General features: G+C 43.6%; 1 protein-coding gene across 1 annotated transcript in view; it reads right to left on the bottom strand.

Moving 5' to 3' along the window:
* LOC141133870 (NACHT, LRR and PYD domains-containing protein 3-like) overlaps positions 1–17,270 on the bottom strand; it is a 501,301-nt gene extending 484,031 nt beyond the window's left edge. Inside the window, exon 1 of the mRNA XM_073623457.1 lies at positions 17,143–17,270. The gene's annotated coding sequence lies outside the window, so the exon portion shown is untranslated. The remainder of the gene's footprint in view (positions 1–17,142) is intronic.
* Between the last annotated feature and the right edge of the window lie 2,510 nt (positions 17,271–19,780).

The raw sequence follows: 19,780 nt of genomic DNA, 5'->3' as shown, positions 1-19,780 counted from the left end.
GTAATAACAAATGACAGGGTGAATGTGATCAGAAAAGTTCCCTACAGCCAGTATCTGTGACAGTGTCTCCCCATCCCATAGTTTGGCAGATCCAGCTAGATCCACCACAGGTCGGCCTGGAGCTGTCCAGGAGCATCTTATAGTTCCGTTTGCCAGGAAAGCCCATCAACGTTCCCATTTGAAGTAATCCAAACCACACTCAGCATCCATTAAGTAGTTGTCCACCATTTTCTCGGTCACCCTGTGCCACTAATAGACACAGGGTTACTTAAACATAAGAGGGACACAGGGAGTTAAAACAAGAGTTTACAGACCTCTCTAAGGTAAGCTGGGTTCCACAGGCTCCCCGCCCCCCGCCATGACAGCCCCTTTCTGTTCCAACATGACTGCGCACCAGTGCACAAAGCAAGGTCCTTAAAGACATGGATGAGCAAGTTTGGGGTGGAGGAACTTAAATGCCCTACACAGAGTCCTGACCTCAACCTGATAGAACACCTTTGGGATCAATTAGAGTGGAGACTATGAGCCAGGCCTTCTCGTCCAACATCAGTGCCTGACCTCACAAATGCGCTTCTGGAAGAATTGTCAAACATTCCCATAGACACACTCCTAAACATTATGGATAGCCTTCCCAGGAGAGTTGAAGCTGTTATAGCTATGTTAGACTGGGATGCCATTAATGTTCATGTGTGTAAAGGCGTGCGTCCCAATACTTTTGACAATATAGTGTATATGCAACATAAAGAATTAGCTCATTGTCACTTGCATAAATTTGGCAATAAGAATGGTCGGCTCTTAGCTCAATCGATTAGGGTTCCTGCATGTATATATCTAAGATATCATGCTCATCTCAGGGCTTGCTATATTCCTCTGAAGCCATAGCCAAAGCTTTTCAGTTATATTACTCCTCCTTATATAACATTTCAGCCACATCATTGAATACTCGTGATTATTCACCTACTACTTCATTATTACACTATATTCAGTCGCCTGCTATTCCAACTTTATCAGCGGATGCTGCTGAGGAACTCTCAAAGCCATTGAAGTCCTCTGACATTGTCTCTGCAATAAATCTTTTCCTGTGAGGGAGAAGTCCAGGTCCGGGTGGCTTTACTCACATTTCTATTCTCATTTTTCAGACTATCTGCCTCCAGTTATGGAAGAAGTGTTCAATTCCATCTCACAGACGTGTCCTTTTCCACGGCACTCTCAAGACACGCATACAACTGTTATTCCAAAAGCCAAGAAAGATCCGCCATTATGCTGTAGCTACAGACCCATTTATTTCATTCATTTGGATTAACCACTTTACGATCGCCTTATTGTAGCTTTACTGCTACAGGATGACCACTGTGTGCAGGATCATGTGTGTATATATACGTGATTCTGCACTTTTGGGTCACCACTCGTATAATCACAGTGGGAACTAGGGATGAGCCGAACACCCCCCTGTTCGGTTCGCACCAGAACATGCGAACAGGAAAAATGTTCGCTCGAACACGCGAACACCGTTAAAGTCTATGGGACACGAACATGAATAATCAAAAGTGCTAATTTTAAAGGCTTATATGCAAGTTATTGTCATAAAAAGTGTTTGGGGACCTGGGTCCTGCCCCAGGGGACATGGATCAATGCAAAAAAAAGTTTTAAAAACGGCCGTTTTTTCAGGAGCAGTGATTTTAATAATGCTTAAAGTCAAACAATAAAAGTGTAATATCCCTTTAAATTTCATACCTGGGGGGTGTCTATAGTATGCCTGTAAAGGGGCGCATGTTTCCTGTGTTTAGAACAGTCTGACAGCAAAATGACATTTGGAAGGAAAAAACACATTTAAAACTACCCGCGGCTATTGCATTGCCGACAATACACATAGAAGTTCATTGATAAAAACGGCATGGGAATTCTCCACAGGGCAACCCCGAACCAAAATTAAAAAAAAAAAAAATGACGTTGGGGGGTCCCCCTAAATTCCATACCAGGCCCTTCAGGTCTGGTATGGATATTAAGGGGAACCCCGGCCAAAATTTAAAAAAAAAAATGACGTGGGGTTCCCCCTAAATTCCATACCAGACCCTTCAGGTCTGGTATGGATTTTAAGGGGAACCCCGCGCCCAAAAAAAAAAAAAAAACAGCGTGGGGTTCCCCCAAAAATCCATACCAGACCCTTATCCGAGCACGCAACCTGGCAGGCCGCAGGAAAAGAGGGGGGGACGAGAGTGCGGCCCCCCCCCCCTCCTGAACCGTACCAGGCCACATGCCCTCAACATTGGGAGGGTGCTTTGGGGTAGCCCCCCAAAACACCTTGTTCCCATGTTGATGAGGACAAGGGCCTCATCCCCACAACTGTGGCCGGTGGTTGTGGGGGTCTGCGGGCGGGGGGCTTATCGGAATCTGGAAGCCCCCTTTAACAAGGGGACCCCCAGATCCCGGCCCCCCCGTGTGAAATGGTAAGGGGGTACTTACCCCTACCATTTCACTAAAAAACTGTCAAAATAGTTAAAAATGACAAGAGACAGTTTTTGACAACTCCTTTATTTAAATGCTTCTTCTATCTTCCTTCATCTTCTTCTTCTTCTGGTTCTTCTGACTCTTCTGGTTCTTCCTCCGGCGTTCTCGTCCAGCATCTTCTCCGCGGCGTCTTCTATCTTCTTCTCCTCGGGCCGCTCCGCACCCATGGCATGAGGGGAGGCTCCCGCTCTTCTCTTCATCTTCTTCTTCATCCTCTTCTCTTCTTCATCTTCTTCATCTTCTTCATCTTCTTCATCTTCTCTTCTTAATTTTCTTCTGCGGGCCGCTCCGCATCCATGCATGAAGGGAGGCTCCCGCTGTGTGACGGCGTCTCCTCGTCTGACGGTTCTTAAATAACGGGGGGCGGGGCCACCCGGTGACCCCGCCCCCCTCTGACGCACGGTGACTTGACGGGACTTCCCTGTGACGTCACGGGGAATGCCACAGGGAAGTCCCGTCATGTCCCGTGCGTCAGAGGGGGGCGGGGTCACCGGGTGGCCCCGCCCCCCGTTATTTAAGAACTGTCAGACGAGGAGACGCCGTCACACAGCGGGAGCCTCCCTCCATGCATGGATGCGGAGCGGCCCGCAGAAGAAAAGAAGAGAAGATGAAGATGAAGAAGATGAAGAAGAGAAGAGGATGAAGAAGAAGATGAAGAGAAGAGCGGGAGCCTCCCCTCATGCCATGGGTGCGGAGCGGCCCGAGGAGAAGAAGATAGAAGACGCCGCGGAGAAGATGCTGGACGAGAACGCCGGAGGAAGAACCAGAAGAGCCAGAAGAACCAGAAGAAGAAGAAGATGAAGGAAGATAGAAGAAGCATTTAAATAAAGGAATTGTCAAAAACTGTCTCTTGTCATTTTTAACTATTTTGACAGTTTTTTAGTGAAATGGTAGGGGTAAGTACCCCCTTACCATTTCACACAGGGGGGGCCGGGATCTGGGGGTCCCCTTGTTAAAGGGGGCTTCCAGATTCCGATAAACCCCCCGCCCGCAGACCCCCACAACCACCGGCCAGGGTTGTGGGGATGAGGCCCTTGTCTTCATCAACATGGGGACAAGGTGTTTTGGGGGGCTACCCCAAAGCACCCTCCCAATGTTGAGGGCATGTGGCCTGGTACGGTTCAGGAGGGGGGGGGGGGCCGCACTCTCGTCCCCCCCTCTTTTCCTGCGGCCTGCCAGGTTGCGTGCTCGGATAAGGGTCTGGTATGGATTTTTGGGGGAACCCCACGCCGTTTTTTTTTTTTTTTTTTTTGGCGCGGGGTTCCCCTTAAAATCCATACCAGACCTGAAGGGTCTGGTATGGAATTTAGGGGGAACCCCACGTCATTTTTTTTTTTTAATTTTGGCCGGGGTTCCCCTGAATATCCATACCAGACCTGAAGGGCCTGGTATGGAATTTAGGGGGACCCCCCCCACGTCATTTTTTTTTTTTTTAATTTTGGTTCGGGGTTTCCCTGGGGGGAATTCCCATGCCGTTTTTATCAATGAACTTCTATGTGTATTGTCGGCAATGCAATAGCCGTGGGTAGTTTTAACCACTTGCCGACCGCCTCACGCATATATACGTGAGCAGGTCGGCACGGGCAGGCAAAATCACGTACCTGGTACGTGATGCCTTCCCGCGGGCGGGGGGTCCGATCGGACCCCCCCCGGTGCCCTGAGCGGTCGGCTCTTGTTCGCGGGCGATTAGGGGTCAGGGGGAGGCCATCCATTGATGGCCACCCCCTCCCGATCGCTCCCACGAATCAAATGCTTCCTCTCCCTCTGTAATGTAAACAGAGGGAGAGGAAGTGATGTCATCTCTCCTGGAGCCGGTCTTTTTGATCCGACGCCGAGGAGAGAAGACATCCAAGTAAGTGCACCAACACCACACGCTCAGTAGAACACGCCAGGCACACTTTTCACCCCCCTGTCACCCCCCGATCACCCCCCGATCACCCCCCTGTACCCCCTGTCACTCTGACACCAATAGCAGTGTTTTTTTTTTTTTTGCATTGGTGTCAGTTTGTCAGTTATAAGTGTTAGGGCAGTTAGGTTAGCCCCCTTTAGGTCTAGGGTACCCCCCCTTAGGTCCAGGGTACCCCCTAACCCCCCCTAATAAAAGTTAACTCCTTGATTACCCCCCGTCACCAGTGTCGCTAAGCGATCGTTTTTCTGATCGCTGTATTAGTGACACAGGTGACGCTAGTTTAGGGAGGTAAGTATATAGGTTCGCTGTCAGTGTTTTATAGCGACAGGGACCCCCATATACTACCTGCTAAAGGTTTTAACCCCCTGATTGCCCCCTAGTTAACCCTTTCACCAGCGATCACCGTATAAGTGTTACGGGTGACGCTGGTTAGATAGTTTGTTTTTTGTAGTTTATTATAGTTTATTACAGTTTATTATAGTTTTAGGGCACCCGCCGTTTATTACCTTATAAAGGTTTAACCCCCTAATTGCCCGGCGGTGATAGAAGTTAAGTTTTTAGGATCAGATAAGGTCTGCGTCGCCCCAGGCAGCGTCAGGTTAGCGCCAGTACCGCTAAAACCCACGCACGCAGCATACACCTCCCTTAGTGCTATAGTATCTGAACGGATCGATATCTGATCCGATCAGATCTATACTCCCCAGCAGTTTAGGGTTCCCTGAAACGCAGTGTTAGCGGGATCAGCCCAGATACCTGCTAGCACCTGCGTTTTGCTCCTCGGCCCAGCCCAGCCCAGCCCACCCAAGTGCAGTATCGATCGATTACTGACACTTACAAAACACTAAGCACACATAACTGCAGCGGTCGCAGAGTCAGGCCTGATCCCTGCGATCGCTAACAGTTTTTTGGTAGCGTTTTGAATCAGTCGCTGACAGTCGGGAGCTTTTTTGCCTGTGAGTCTCACTAGTGTACCCCTAAATTTAGAGGCCAAAATGGCAAATCGAAGGTACACTAGTGAAGAGGCCTACAGGATTCTGAGCATGACAGATAGTGAAGAGGAAGTCACTCATCTGTCAAGTTCAGGCTCAGAATACGATCCTGTAGAGGACAGCGGCTCCATGACAGATAGCTCTGACGACGGAGTTGTGGTCCCTGCTAGGGTCAGGCGTACCAGACCCCGAACTTATGCTGTCCTTGAAGTGCATGAACCGCAGGGCTCTCGTATGGAGCAGAGCAGTACTAGTGCCGCTACTCCTTCTGGTGAACTGGCAAGCACCAGCGGCCTAGTACACCCTGGTCGTACATCCAGCACTGCAGTATCACGTGGTGACGTGGCGAGTCCCATAAGTGCAGTTCAAGCTGGCGAGGTGGCAAGCACTAGTAGTGTCCCGCTGCCACCAAGAAGACGAACACAGGCCCGTCGTGCCCATAGTGCCCTTCCTGCTGCATTGGCCAATCCGAATTGGGTACCCACCACTTCTGCAGCACCCGTACTTCCCCCTTTCACTGGCCAACCCGGAATTCAGGTGGAAACAGTTGACTTTATGCCACTGGATTTTTATTCGCTGTTTTTCACCGAAGATCTCTATAGATCTATTGTGGACCAAAGCAATTTATACGCTGGTCAATACATCGCCACTATGCCCCAGTCCACCCTTGCCAGAGATTGGAGACCAATTACGGTCTCCGAATTTAAGATCTTTCTGGGCCTTTCCCTCCTCATGGGGTTGAATAAAAAGAGTGAGTTGCGGTCATATTGGTCCACTGACCCAATTTACCATTCACCCTTGTTCTCTGCCTCCATGGCCAGGGCACGATACGAGCAGATTTTGCGGTTCATGCACTTCAACGACAATGAACTCTGTCGTCCTCGTGGAGACCCTGAATACGATCGGCTCTACAAAATTCGGCCCCTCGTAAACCACTTCAACCAACGTTTTGCAGACTTGTTTACCCCCCATCAAGTTGTCTGCGTTGATGAGTCCCTGGTTAAATTTTCTGGCCGCTTGTCATTCAAACAGTACCTTCCCAGCAAGCGTGCCAGATACGGGGTCAAGATGTATAAGCTCTGTGACAGGGCCACAGGCTATACATATAGTTTTATGGTTTACGAGGGAAAAGATAGTCACGTAGAGCCGACAAACTGCCCTGACTACATAGGAAGCGCTGGCAAGATAGTGTGGGACTTGGTGTCACCCTTATTCGGAAAGGGGTACCACTTGTACGTGGACAATTATTATACGAGCGTGCCACTTTTTAGTCACTTGTTTGATCAGCAGATTGGAGCATGTGGCACCGTGCGACCTAATCGCCGGGGCTTTCCCCAGCGGCTTGTAGATTCCCGTCTTAGGCTGGGGGAGAGAGCCTGCTTGAAGTATAATAATTTGCTCGCTATGAAGTGGAGGGATAAGAAGAATGTTTTCGTTCTCACCTCCCTTCATGCAGACACGATGGTCCAAATTCCTACGGCGACTGGTGTTGTGGAGAAACCCCTCTGTGTCCACGAATATAACCTTAATATGGGAGGGGTGGACCTCAACGACCAGTTGTTGGCGCCGTACCTAATTGCCCGTAAGGCCAGACGCTGGTACAAAAAAGTGTCTGTTTATTTATTTCAATTGGCTTGGCTGAATGCTTATGTGCTATACAGAGCTTCAGGACGGACTGGATCCTTCCTTAAATTCCAGGAAGAGATCGTCAGAGCCCTTCTGTATCCAGACGGTGCTCCACCTCACCAACCCCAACCAAATGCAGTAAGCCGGCTGCATGAGAGGCATTTTCTTTATGCCCTCCCGAGTACCCCTACCCAACGAACCCCCCAAAAAAGATGTCGTGTCTGCAGCAAGCGCGGATTTAGGCGTGACACCCGGTATTGTTGTCCCCTCTGTCCTGGCAATCCTGGTCTTTGCATTGGTGAATGTTTTGAACGCTACCACACACTAGTGGAGTATTAGCGTAGGGTACAGCACTGCACAGACTAGGCACACTTCCACAGGGTCTCCCAAGATGCTGTCGCATTTTGAGAGACCCAAACCTGGTACCAGTTAAAAAAGTTAAAGTTACAAAAAAAAGTGTAAAAAAAACAAAAAAAAGTAAAAAAAAGAAAAAAACACAAAAAAAAATATAAAATAAAAAAACCAAAAATAGTTGTTGTTTTATTGTTCTCTCTCTATTCTCTCTCTATTGTTCTGCATTCTATACTGCAATGTTTTATTGTTATGTTTTTATCATGTTTGCTTTATAGGTATGCAATTTTTTTATACTTTGTTTTTTTTATTGTTAACCACCTTTGTGTTTTCAGGTACGCCATTCAGCTGCAGAGCGGATTTATTTATCTTGACAGCAACAGCGTTTGCTCCCACGATACATAAAGCCGTGACTCCAGCGCTGTCGGAGGTGATTTCACCACCACAGTTACATACTTCAGCATATATGCCGAAGCGTGGGGGCAGCAGTGGGTGGAGGAGCGATTTGCTCCTGCCTTTTGCGGGAGGATGCCCCCATGCTTCGGCATATATATTTTTTAGGTAGGCACAGGTTGCGTTAAATGTTTTATTTTTTACTATGTTTTTTTTGTATTTTGCTTTGCAGGTATGGTAAGTATTACTGTTATACTGTAATGTTACTTTGTTTTTTTGTTAACCATCATTTGCTTAGCAGGTACGCCATTCAATTGCAGCACGGATTTATTTATCTTGACAGCAACAGCGTTTGCTCCCACGATATATAAAGCCGTGACTCCAGCGCTGTCGGAGGTGATTTCACCACCACAGTTACATACTTCAGCATATATGCCGAAGCGTGGGGGCAGCAGTGGGTGGAGGAGCGATTTGCTCCTGCCTTTTGCGGGAGGATGCCCCCATGCTTCGGCATATATATATTTTTAGGTAGGCACAGGTTGCGTTAAATGTTTTATTTTTTACTATGTTTTTTTTGTATTTTGCTTTGCAGGTATGGTAAGTAATACTGTTATACTGTAATGTTACTTTGTTTTTTTGTTAACCATCATTTGCTTAGCAGGTACGCCATTCAGTTGCAGCACGGATTTATTTATCTTGACAGCAACAGCGTTTGCTCCCACGATACATAAAGCCGTGACTCCAGCGCTGTCGGAGGTGATTTCACCACCACAGTTACATACTTCAGCATATATGCCGAAGCGTGGGGGCAGCAGTGGGTGGAGGAGCGATTTGCTCCTGCCTTTTGCGGGAGGATGCCCCCATGCTTCGGCATATATATACGGTGCATGTATGCCCATCATTAGAAGTGGGTGGATGAAGGGAGGTATTCTAATGGTAGGCATACCCACCGATCAATATCTTTTTTTCGTTCAGCCCACAGGCTGCATGAAAAAAAAGTTTACAATGTATGCCCAACAAGGACCAGCAACGTACTGGTATGTTGCTGGACTTTGAGTGGTTATACCAGAATGATGCCTGCAGGTTTAGGTATCATCTTGGTATCATTCTTTTCAGCCAGTGGTCGGCTTTCTTGTAAAAGCAATCCTAGTGGCTAATTAGCCTCTAGACTGCTTTTACAAGCAGTGGGAGGGAATGCCCCCCCCACACCGTCGTCCATGTTTTTCTCTGGCTCTCCTGTCCCAACAGGGAACTTGAGAATGCAGCCGGTGATTCAGCCAGCTGACCATAGAGCTGATCAGAGACCAGAATGGCTCCAAACATCTCTATGGCCTAAGAAACTGGAAGCTACAAGCATTTCATGACTTAGATTTCGCCGGATGTAAACAGCGCCATTGGGAAATTGGGAAAGCATTTTATCACACCGATCTTGGTGTGGTCAGATGGTTTGAGGGCAGAGGAGAGATCTAGGGTCTAATAGACCCCAATTTTTTCTAAAAAGAGTACCTGTTACTACCTATTGCTATCATGGGGGATATTTACATTCCCTGAGATAACAATAAAAATGATAAAAAAAAAAAAAAAAATGAAAGGAACAGTTTAAAAATAAGATAAAAAAGCAAAAAAAATAATAAAAAAAAAAAAAAAAAAAAAAGCACCCCTGCCCCCCCCCCTGCTCTCGCACAAAGGCGAACGCAAGCGTCGGTCTGGCGTCAAATGTAAACAGCAATTGCACCATGCATGTGAGGTATCACCGCGAAGGTCAGATCGAGGGCAGTAATTTTAGCAGTAGACCTCCTCTGTAAATCTAAAGTGGTAACCTGTAAAGGCTTTTAAAGGCTTTTAAAAATGTATTTAGTTTGTCGCCACTGCACGTTTGTGCGCAATTTTAAAGCATGTCATGTTTGGTATCCATGTACTCGGCCTAAGATCATCTTTTTTATTTCATCAAACATTTTGACAAAATAGTGTGTTTTAGTGTATTAAAATTTAAAAAAGTGTGTTTTTTCCCCAAAAAATGCGTTTGAAAAATCGCTGCGCAAATACTGTGTGAAAAAAAAAAAATGAAACACCCACCATTTTAATCTGTAGGGCATTTGCTTTAAAAAAATATATAATGTCTGGGGGTTCAAAGTAATTTTTTTGCAAAAAAAAATAATTTTTTCATGTAAACAATAAGTGTCAGAAAGGGCTTTGTCTTCAAGTGGTTAGAAGAGTGGTCGATGTGTGACATAAGCTTCTAAATGTTGTGCATAAAATGCCAGGACAGTTCAAAACCCCCCCAAATGACCCCATTTTGGAAAGTAGACACCCCAAGCTATTTGCTGAGAGGCATGTCGAGTCCATTGAATATTTTATATTGTGACACAAGTTGCGGGAAAAAGACAAATTTTTTTTTTTTTTTTTTTTTTTGCACAAAGTTGTCACTAAATGATATATTGCTCAAACATGCCATGGGAATATGTGAAATTACACCCCAAAATACATTCTGTTGCTTCTCCTGAGTACGGGGATACCACATGTGTGAGACTTTTTGGGAGCCTAGCCGCGTACGGGACCCCGAAAACCAAGCCCCGCCTTCAGGCTTTCTAAGGGCGTAAATTTTTGATTTCACTCTTCACTGCCTATCACAGTTTCGGAGGCCATGGAATGCCCAGATGGCACAACCCCCCCCCCAAATGACCCTATTTTGGAAAATAGACACCCAAAGCTATTTGCTGAGAGGTATAGTGAGTATTTTGCAGACCTCACTTTTTGTCACAAAGTTTTGAAAATTGAAAAAAGAAAAAAAAAATACGTTTTTCTTGCCTTTCTTCATTTTCAAAAACAAATGAGAGCTGCAAAATGCTCACCATGCCTCTCAGCAAATAGCTTGGGGTGTCTACTTTCCAAAATGGGGTCATTTGGGGGGGTTTGTGCCATCTTGGCATTTTATGGCCTTCAAAAGTGTGATAGGTAGTGAGGAGTAAAATCAAAAATGTATGCCCTTAGAAATCCTGAAGGCGGTGCTTGGTTTTCGGGGCCCCGTACGCGGCTAGGCTCCCAAAAAGTCCCACACATGTGGTATCCCCGTACTCAGGAGAAGCAGCAGAATATATTTTGGGGTGTAATTCCACATATGCCCATGGCATGTTTGAACAATATATCATTTAGTGACAACTTTGTGCAAAAAAAAAAAAAAAAAAAAAAAAATTGTCACTTTCCCGCAACTTGTGTCAAAATATAAAATATTCCATGGACTCAACATGCCTCTCAGCAAATAGCTTGGGGTGTCTACTTTCCAAAATGGGGTCAATTGGGGGGGGGTTGTGCCATCTGGGCATTTTATGGCCTTCAAAAATGTGATAGGTAGTGGGGAGTGAAATTACAACTTTACACCCTTAGAAATCCTGAAGGCAGTGCTGGGTTTTCGGGGCCCCGTACGCAGCTAGGCTCCCAAAAAGTCCCACACATGTGGTATCCCCGTACTCAGGAGAATCAGCAGAATGTATTTTGGGGTGCAATTCCACATATGCCCATGGCCTGTGTGAGCAATATATCATTTAGTGACAACTTTGTGCAAAAAAAAAAAAAATTCTCACATTCCCGCAACTTGTGTCAAAAAATAAAATATTCCATGGACTCAACATGCCTCTCAGCAAATAGCTTGGGGTGTCTACTTTCCAAAATGGGGTCATTTGGGGGGGTTTTGTGCCATCTTGGCATTTTATGGCCTTCAAAACTGTGATAGGTAGTGAGAAGTGAAATCAAAAATTTATGCCCTTAGAAATCCTGAAGGCGGTGCTTGGTTTTCGGGGCCCCGTACGCGGCTAGGCTCCCAAAAAGTCCCACACATGTGGTATCCCCGTACTCAGGAGAAGCAGCAGAATATATTTTGGGGTGCAATTCCACATATGCCCATGGCATGTTTGAGCAATATATCATTTAGTGACAACTTTGTGCAAAAAAAAAAAAAAAAAATTGTCACTTTCCAGCAACTTGTGTCAAAATATAAAATATTCCATGGACTCAACATGCCTCTCAGCAAATAGCTTGGGGTGTCTACTTTCCAAAATGGGGTCATTTGGGGGGGTTTTGTGCCATCTTGGCATTTTATGGCCTTCAAAACTCTGATAGGTAGTGAGGAGTGAAATGAAAAATTTATGCCCTTAGAAATCCTAAAGGCGGTGATTGGTTTTCGGGGCCCCGTACGCGGCTAGGCTCCCAAAAAGTCCCACACATGTGGTATCCCCATACTCAGGAGAAGCAGCTGAATGTATTTTGGGGTACAATTCCACATATGCCCATGGCCTGTGTGAGCAATATATCATTTAGTGACAACTTTGTGCAAAAAAAAAAAAAAATTGTCACATTCCCACAACTTGTGTCAAAAAATAAAATATTCCATGGACTCAACATACCTCTCAGCAAATAGCTTGGGGTGTCTACTTTCCAAAATGGGGTCATTTGGGGGTGTTTTGTGCCATCTTGGCATTTTATGGCCTTCAAAACTGTGATAGGTAGTGAGGAGTGTAATCAAAAATCTATGCCCTTAGAAATCCTGAAGGCAGTGCTTGGTTTTCGGGGCCCCATACGCGGCTAGGCTCCCAAAAAGTCCCACACATGTGGTATCCCCGTACTCAGGAGAAGCAGCTGAATGTATTTTGGGGTGCAATTCCACATATGCCCATGGCCTGTGTGAGCAATATATCATTTAGTGACAACTTTTTGTAAATTTTTTTTTTTTTTTTTTTTTTTTGTCATTATTCAATCACCTGGGACAAAAAAAATAAATATTCAATGGGTTCAACATGCCTCTCAGCAATTTCCTTGGGGTGTCTACTTTCCAAAATGGGGTCATTTGGGGGGGTTTTGTACTGCCCTGCCATTTTAGCACCTCAAGAAATGACATAGGCAGTCATAAACTAAAAGCTGTGTAAATTCCAGAAAATGTACCCTAGTTTGTAGGCGCTATAACTTTTGCGCAAACCAATAAATATACGCTTATTGACTTTTTTTTTACCAAAGACATGTGGCCGAATACATTTTGGCCTAAATGTATGACTAAAATTGAGTTTATTGGATTTTTTTTATAACAAAAAGTAGAAAATATCATTTTTTTTCAAACTTTTCGGTCTTTTTCCGTTTATAGCGCAAAAAATAAAAATGGCAGAGGTGATCAAATACCATCAAAAGAAAGCTCTATTTGTGGGAAGAAAAGGACGCAAATTTCGTTTGGGTACACCATTGCATGACCGCGCAATTAGCAGTTAAAGCGACGCAGTGCCAAATTGTAAAAAGTGCTCTGGTCAGGAAGGGGGTAAATCCTTCCGGGGCTGAAGTGGTTAAATGTGTTTTTTCCTTCCAAATGTCATTTTGCTGTCAGACTGTTCTAAACACAGGAAACATGCGCCCCTTTACAGGCATACTATAGACACCCCCCAGGTACGAAATTTAAAGGGATATTACACTTTTATTGTTTGACTTTAAGCATTATTAAAATCACTGCTCCTGAAAAAACGTCCGTTTTTAAAACTTTTTTTTGCATTGATACATGTCCCCTGGGGCAGGACCCGGGTCCCCAAACACTTTTTATGACAATAACTTGCATATAAGCCTTTAAAATTAGCACTTTTGATTTCTCCCATAGACTTTTAAAGGATGTTCCGTGGCATTCGAATTTGCCGCGAACACCCCAAATTGTTCGGTGTTCGGCGAACTTGCGAACAGCTAATGTTCGAGTCGAACATGAGTTCGACTCGAACTCGAAGCTCATCCCTAGTGGGAACCAATCAGCGGGTACTCGATGTCCTCCGACACCCACAGATTATGCCATTACTAGTAGTTGCATATAGGCTTCTTATATACATTCCCTGATTCATTTAGATCAGGTTGTGTTTGTCCCTGGTAGAGAGACTGGGGACAACACCACTTAAACATTCACTCTCATTGATTATGTTAGTAAAAAAACATTTCCCTTCTCACAATTGATGTGGAGAAGGCTTTTGACTACATCTCATCAGATTTTATCTCAGCCTCCCTTACACAGATTGGTAGACCATAGAGCTTGTTAAATAAAATATTGGCTCTCTATGAAACCCTCATCTGCTAGAATTAGGATCAATGGTATCCTCTCCGATTCCCTTCATATACATAATGGCACTCGCCAAGGGTGCCCACTCTCGCCCTAACTTATAGGGCTTACAATAAGGCGATGTGAGATTAAGCTGAGTTTATACGCAGATTATCTATTATTATATATATCAAATCCCTCAGTGACATTTCCAGCACTCATACATGAATTTACACACTTTGGACATCATAGTAATATTAAGGTAAACGTACGTAAGACCGAGGTCTTCAATGTCTCTATATCAGATTCTACCATTGTCAGTTTACGTAAATCATTTCCTTTTATATGGAAGCCAAAAGTCATCAAGTATTTAGGAATACAAATTCCATCTAAGCTAGATAATCTTTATGACCTAAACTATAAACCTCGTTTATCATTTGTAAACTTAAGGAATGGTGAACTCTGAAACATTCCTGGTTCAGGCGGACGGCATTATTAAAAAATGTATATTTTACCACAAATTCTTTATGTTTTCCAAACAGTCCTGTTGTGAATTCATGAAGAAATACATTTTATATTTACTGTCAGAAATGTGAGAGTTGCTTAAGCCTCAAAATAGATAAACTATGATATTGCTCTCTTGAAACCAGTTAAAACAAGATTGATGAACTAAAAGGTCTTTGAGTTCAGATGTGTTTACAAGTCTCCAATATATCAACTATTGAAGACTTTTACAGGCATGTATTATGAGAGAAACTCGCTGGAATAATGGTAGCTCTCGTCACAAAACAAGGAGATATTTACATGGTTTTAGTGGATAAACAAAAGTGACAAACACAGCCATAGGAAAAAAAGGTTCTACAGACTGTTATCACATAGAAATTACCTCACCTGACCCAAACCGTTGTGGTCGAGTGAGGAACCGTTTAAATAGCTAACACAACTCATTGTGTAGATTTTAGGAATTGTGGACACAGCTAAACTATCTAAATATCCATTGAAACTAAGTTCAATTCAATACATGGTGGGAAAGATTTGAAATTTGTGCAAGTAAAAAATATTTTATAAGTACCTATATGGTTATTATAAATCATCCAATTTATGTATGATAATGTAGGTCACAGAGACCATTATAATTTTAGTATCTGCGGACCCAGCAATTTTGGTATAAAGAAAATATTTATGAAAGTGTGATTTTATAAGTAGAAGTGTTTTAATACTAATACTAATTAGTATTATGAAAAACATATAATTATGATTATAACTATATAAGACTGTAGCCTAAGTTTAGAAAAACAAATATACATTGGATATACCAGAATTATACATGTATCCATATATATAACCAGTTGATGTAATAGTGATTAATCAAGATTATACTGAGTGTATTTTATATTAGACCGATTACCAGAATATTTAAAGGTATATATTCTTCCCACCATTATACACATTATGAAAATAGAACGTATTAACTTAAAAAGATCAACTCAAAACACATGTGAGACACCAGACTGACACTCTCAGATACTGAGATATACATGCACCATGCATCAATACATATCTTTACATTCATGAAGATTCCTCAACACCTGATACTTGGAACTCGGAGGTCGCAAGAAGTAAATCCTCTTTAAGAGTATCCATTTTGAAAACCACGGCAGCCATCTTAACTCTGTTAACCAGCAATCCAGACTAGTAGCCATCTTGGAATGGGTAATTATGTCATGTTGATTTTATCTGGTCTGTTCTCTCAAATATTGATGTATTGAATGTTATACAATTGATTATCGTTCTCCCGAATCAATAACCGCATTGTAGATTTTTCTCTAAAGATTCAAATTATTCATTATATTTTTCTTTTTGCATAGTTGCCACTGTTATTGACAAAGCAAATGTCTAATTTATTTCACATTTTTAACCACTTACTTACCTGCAGTATAGTAATGGTTGGACGTGTGAAATACAGACATTCTGTTTTATTGTCAAGTTCACAAGGTTATTGATTCTGCTGAGAAGTTATCATGGTGGTATTATGTCAAAGAGACGCTACGCCCATTTTTGTAAGTGTTTTTATTGATTTTCAAGATGTTCATGTAACGCAATCGGTATCTTAATTTCATGTGATTATTTGTTTTTTGTCAACCAATAAATGTAACTATTTTGTATGATCACATGTCTCCATGAATAAGTTTCATATGCATAGACTGTGTCATATAGATTGATTTTGTATCTTAAAAATATCCTCCTTAAAAATTACTAATTAATTATTACTGTGCAGGAAACCTGTCCTTAAAAAGCACAACAGTCCCCACCGACCCTCCACAGGCCTTTTTTAGTTCATTAAAATCTTTATTTTTGGGATACACATGGGCTGACTCCCCAGCCAGGATCAGATACAATATCCTCACTAGGCTTAAATCTTTGGGAGGGGAAAGCTTACCCTATTTGGGTTACTATCACAAGGCAAAACACCTTACCAGTATTTTGGATTGGTTTCATAATTCCTCTGGGAAACTATTGGTTCAAATAGATGAACAGTTGTCCAATTCTCCCCTTACATCTCTATCATGAACTTTGTCTTCTTTACAAACACGAATGGGCTTTATATCTCTGGGTGTCTCATTAGCTCTTATGCCGCGTACACACGACCGGTTTTCCCATCGGAATACTCTGAAGATTTTTCCGACGGAATTCCGCTGAAACTGTCTTGCATACACATGATCACACCAAAGTCCGACCGTCCAGAATGCCGTGACGTACAACACGTACGACAGGACTAGAAAAAGGAAGTTCAGTAGCCAATAGCTTCCGTCTCGTACTTCCTTCAGAGCATGCATCGAACAGCATACAGACAAGGGGTTTTCCCGATAGGAATTGGTTCCATCAGAAAAATTTAGAACATGTTCTCTTTCTAGGTCCGTCAGAATTTACGACGTAAAAAGTGAGATGGGGCATACACATGATCGGAATAGACGATGAAAAGCTTCCGTTGGACTTTTTCTGTCAGACATTCCGCTTGTGTGTACACAGCATTAGAGTTTGGGACCATACACTTCAAATCTTTCCGCTGTCCTCTTATGCGAGTGTTAAATTCTATTTGATACTATTTTGAGACCTGCACCAGATTGGTATTGTTAAATCAGTGGTGGGAGGAGGTATTCCCCTCACATCCTGCCCCCTATATGATTTGTGATTTTATTTTTTGTAGTGGTTCTTTCACTCTGTTTCTTTGTAATTATTGCTATACTATAATAAAAAAATATATTGTTACATATATTATAAAAAAAGGAAAAGAAGAATGATTGGTGTCTCACCTTATTAGATCTGTCCATATATCCTCAGATTGTATGTTCTCTTCTGACAATGAAGAGATCTGAAAATAGTTCTAATGAGCAAAGATGTTTTTCTGCCTCGGAGGTAGAGAGGTGGAATTTCCAGTAACATATCACACCTCCGCCCATATAGACTATTCAGACGTCCTTATTCTCTAATACAACACGGCACTGGGTGTGTCCACATTCCTCATCCTGTATAACAAGCTGAACACGTCTCATCCAGAGGCTTGCCATATATTATACAATTTTCTTATTTAATTTCCTTTAGATTTACCTTCAATTATGTAGTGCAAGGACCTGCCTGATTGCATGCAAATTGAAAGTGTTTAGGTTTGACCTTATATCATCTGGTTTTGGTACATCTGAAGGAAAATGATATAATGTATGGCCAGCCTAAGGGGTCTATTCATAAAAAGATCTGCAGAGCTATTCAACCAGCAAACTGCATGTCTATCTGTCATGGATGGGGGACTGAGGGTGGAGGGATGGGGGAGCCTGGTATCTCCATATGTTGTATGTCCTCAGAAATCAACCAACATTTTTGTAGATTTCTTTATATATTGCTGAACAACTTGGATAGGATACAGGGAGCAGAGGGATACTCCAGAACACTAAACAGTACTAGGAGGACCCTCTTCACTCTGCAGATACTTTTCAGAAGAGTCCCTTCAAATGGTAGCTCAGGGAATGGACAGCACTGGGACACCATAAGCAATGTTCCAGGACAGGCAAGTCTTAGGATTAGTGTACCACGGGTTAAGCGCAGCAACAGTCACCCAGATTCTGCCCTCAGCTCTGTACTCACAAGTCCTCGGATGCCTCCTTCCATTATCAGACAGATTTTTTTTAGTGAACGCTCCAGACCGGATCCTAGGTGAAATCCCCCTTCTTTAGCTTCAGAGGTTTTTAGAAAGTAGGCCTCCCCCCAGCTTTAGCATAGTCGGGGCCTTGATGAGCACAAGTAAATCTCAGCTGGGCTGCCTGGGTGGGCAGCAGTCCCCCAGGCTGGGAACATCTCCTCCTGGACAAGAACAAGAACTTCTGTAGGCCTCAGGCTTTTTATGTGCTGTGCAGCCACCTACTGGGCACACCTCCCCAGGGATTGCCTGAGACCTCATAAATATTCTGGATACTCATTTGGCCTATTCCACTCCTATGTTCTGAGTTTTCCAGAAGACAGGGTGGAGCAATCAATCCTGCAGCCTGTAAAACCCTGATCAGTCCAAAGCAATCAATCACTGCTCCACTGATTACAGAACAGCCCCCCAAAAAATAAATATACCCGACATCCCAGCACCTAACTAGGAGGGTGCTACATATAGATGAAGGGAATCTCTGGCCATGTGAACAAAGAAGCCGGACATAGTTCTTTTCTTTCAGAGGACCAGCACTTTATTTAGGACAATTTCTAACACTGAGTTTCCTTGTAGAAAGAATAAAATGTACCAGCGTCATATTAAGGAAAAGGCATTATGGGCACTCAGGATGACATCCATGAAATGGTATTCCTTTGTTGAAAAGACATGTACAATGCTGTAAGAACAGCCTCAGACCATCCGAAAAGGATAGGCTGTTTTTACAGCGTTGTACACGTCTTTTCAATAAAGGAATACCATTTCATGGATGTCATCCTGAGTGCTGACCATCCCTTTTCTTAATTTGGTACACTGGAGGTGTCGGCAGCCTGGAGGTCTGAGCACCAGGTGGATCTGTTATGTGGGAAGGTTGTAGCACCTACATACCTGTTTTTCCTAAATGTACCAGTATATCTTCATACAGGCTCTTCATATTGACATACAGGAATGCAAATTAGTGCAAGAAAACTCTGTAACATTTCAAACTTTTTAACAATTTTGTATAAAACTTGGTTGTTCAGCTTGAAGAGGTAGGCAGCTAATGAACTAAAACAAACATGTAAGTGTGGACAGGGCCAGACCGGCCTACCGGGATACCGGAAATTTCCCGATAGGCCGCCTGCCCTGGGGCCGCTTTGAGCTGTGGCTCAAGCAGGACCGATCCTGCGTGGCTGCACTGCGGCTGGTCGCCGAAGCTTCCGTGCTGTCCTGCCCTCCCTTTCCTTGTGTTTGCCACACAAGGCTCCCGCTGTGTCTGAACTGTTTGGTGGCGCTGTAATGCCCTGTACACACGGTTGGACTTTGTTCGGACATTCCGACAACAAAATCCTAGGATTTTTTCCGACGGATGTTGGCTCAAACTTGTCTTCCATACACACGGTCACACAAATTTGTCGGAAAATCCGATCGTTCTAAACGCGGTGACGTAAAACACGTACGTCGGGACTATAAACGGGGCAGTGGCCAATAGCTTTCATCTCTTTATTTATTCTGAGCATGCGTGGCACTTTATCCGTCGGATTTGTGTACACACGATCGGAATTTCCGACAACAGATTTTGTTGTCGGAAAATTTTATAGCCTGCTCTCAAACTTTGTGTGTCGGAAAATCTGATGGAAAATGTGTGATGGAGCCTACACACGGTCAGAATTTCCGACAACAAGGTCCTATCACACATTTTCCATCGGAAAATCCGACCGTGTGTACGGGGCATAAGAAAGCCCTGCCTTCTAGACCGGCTTCTGTGACTGATGGAAAAATGA

This window comes from Aquarana catesbeiana, linkage group LG03 (assembly GCF_042186555.1).
Source record: "Aquarana catesbeiana isolate 2022-GZ linkage group LG03, ASM4218655v1, whole genome shotgun sequence".
NCBI lineage: Eukaryota > Metazoa > Chordata > Amphibia > Anura > Ranidae > Aquarana > Aquarana catesbeiana.
The sequence above is the reverse complement of the archived record's forward strand: the minus strand, read 5'-3'. Positions and strand labels throughout refer to the sequence as shown.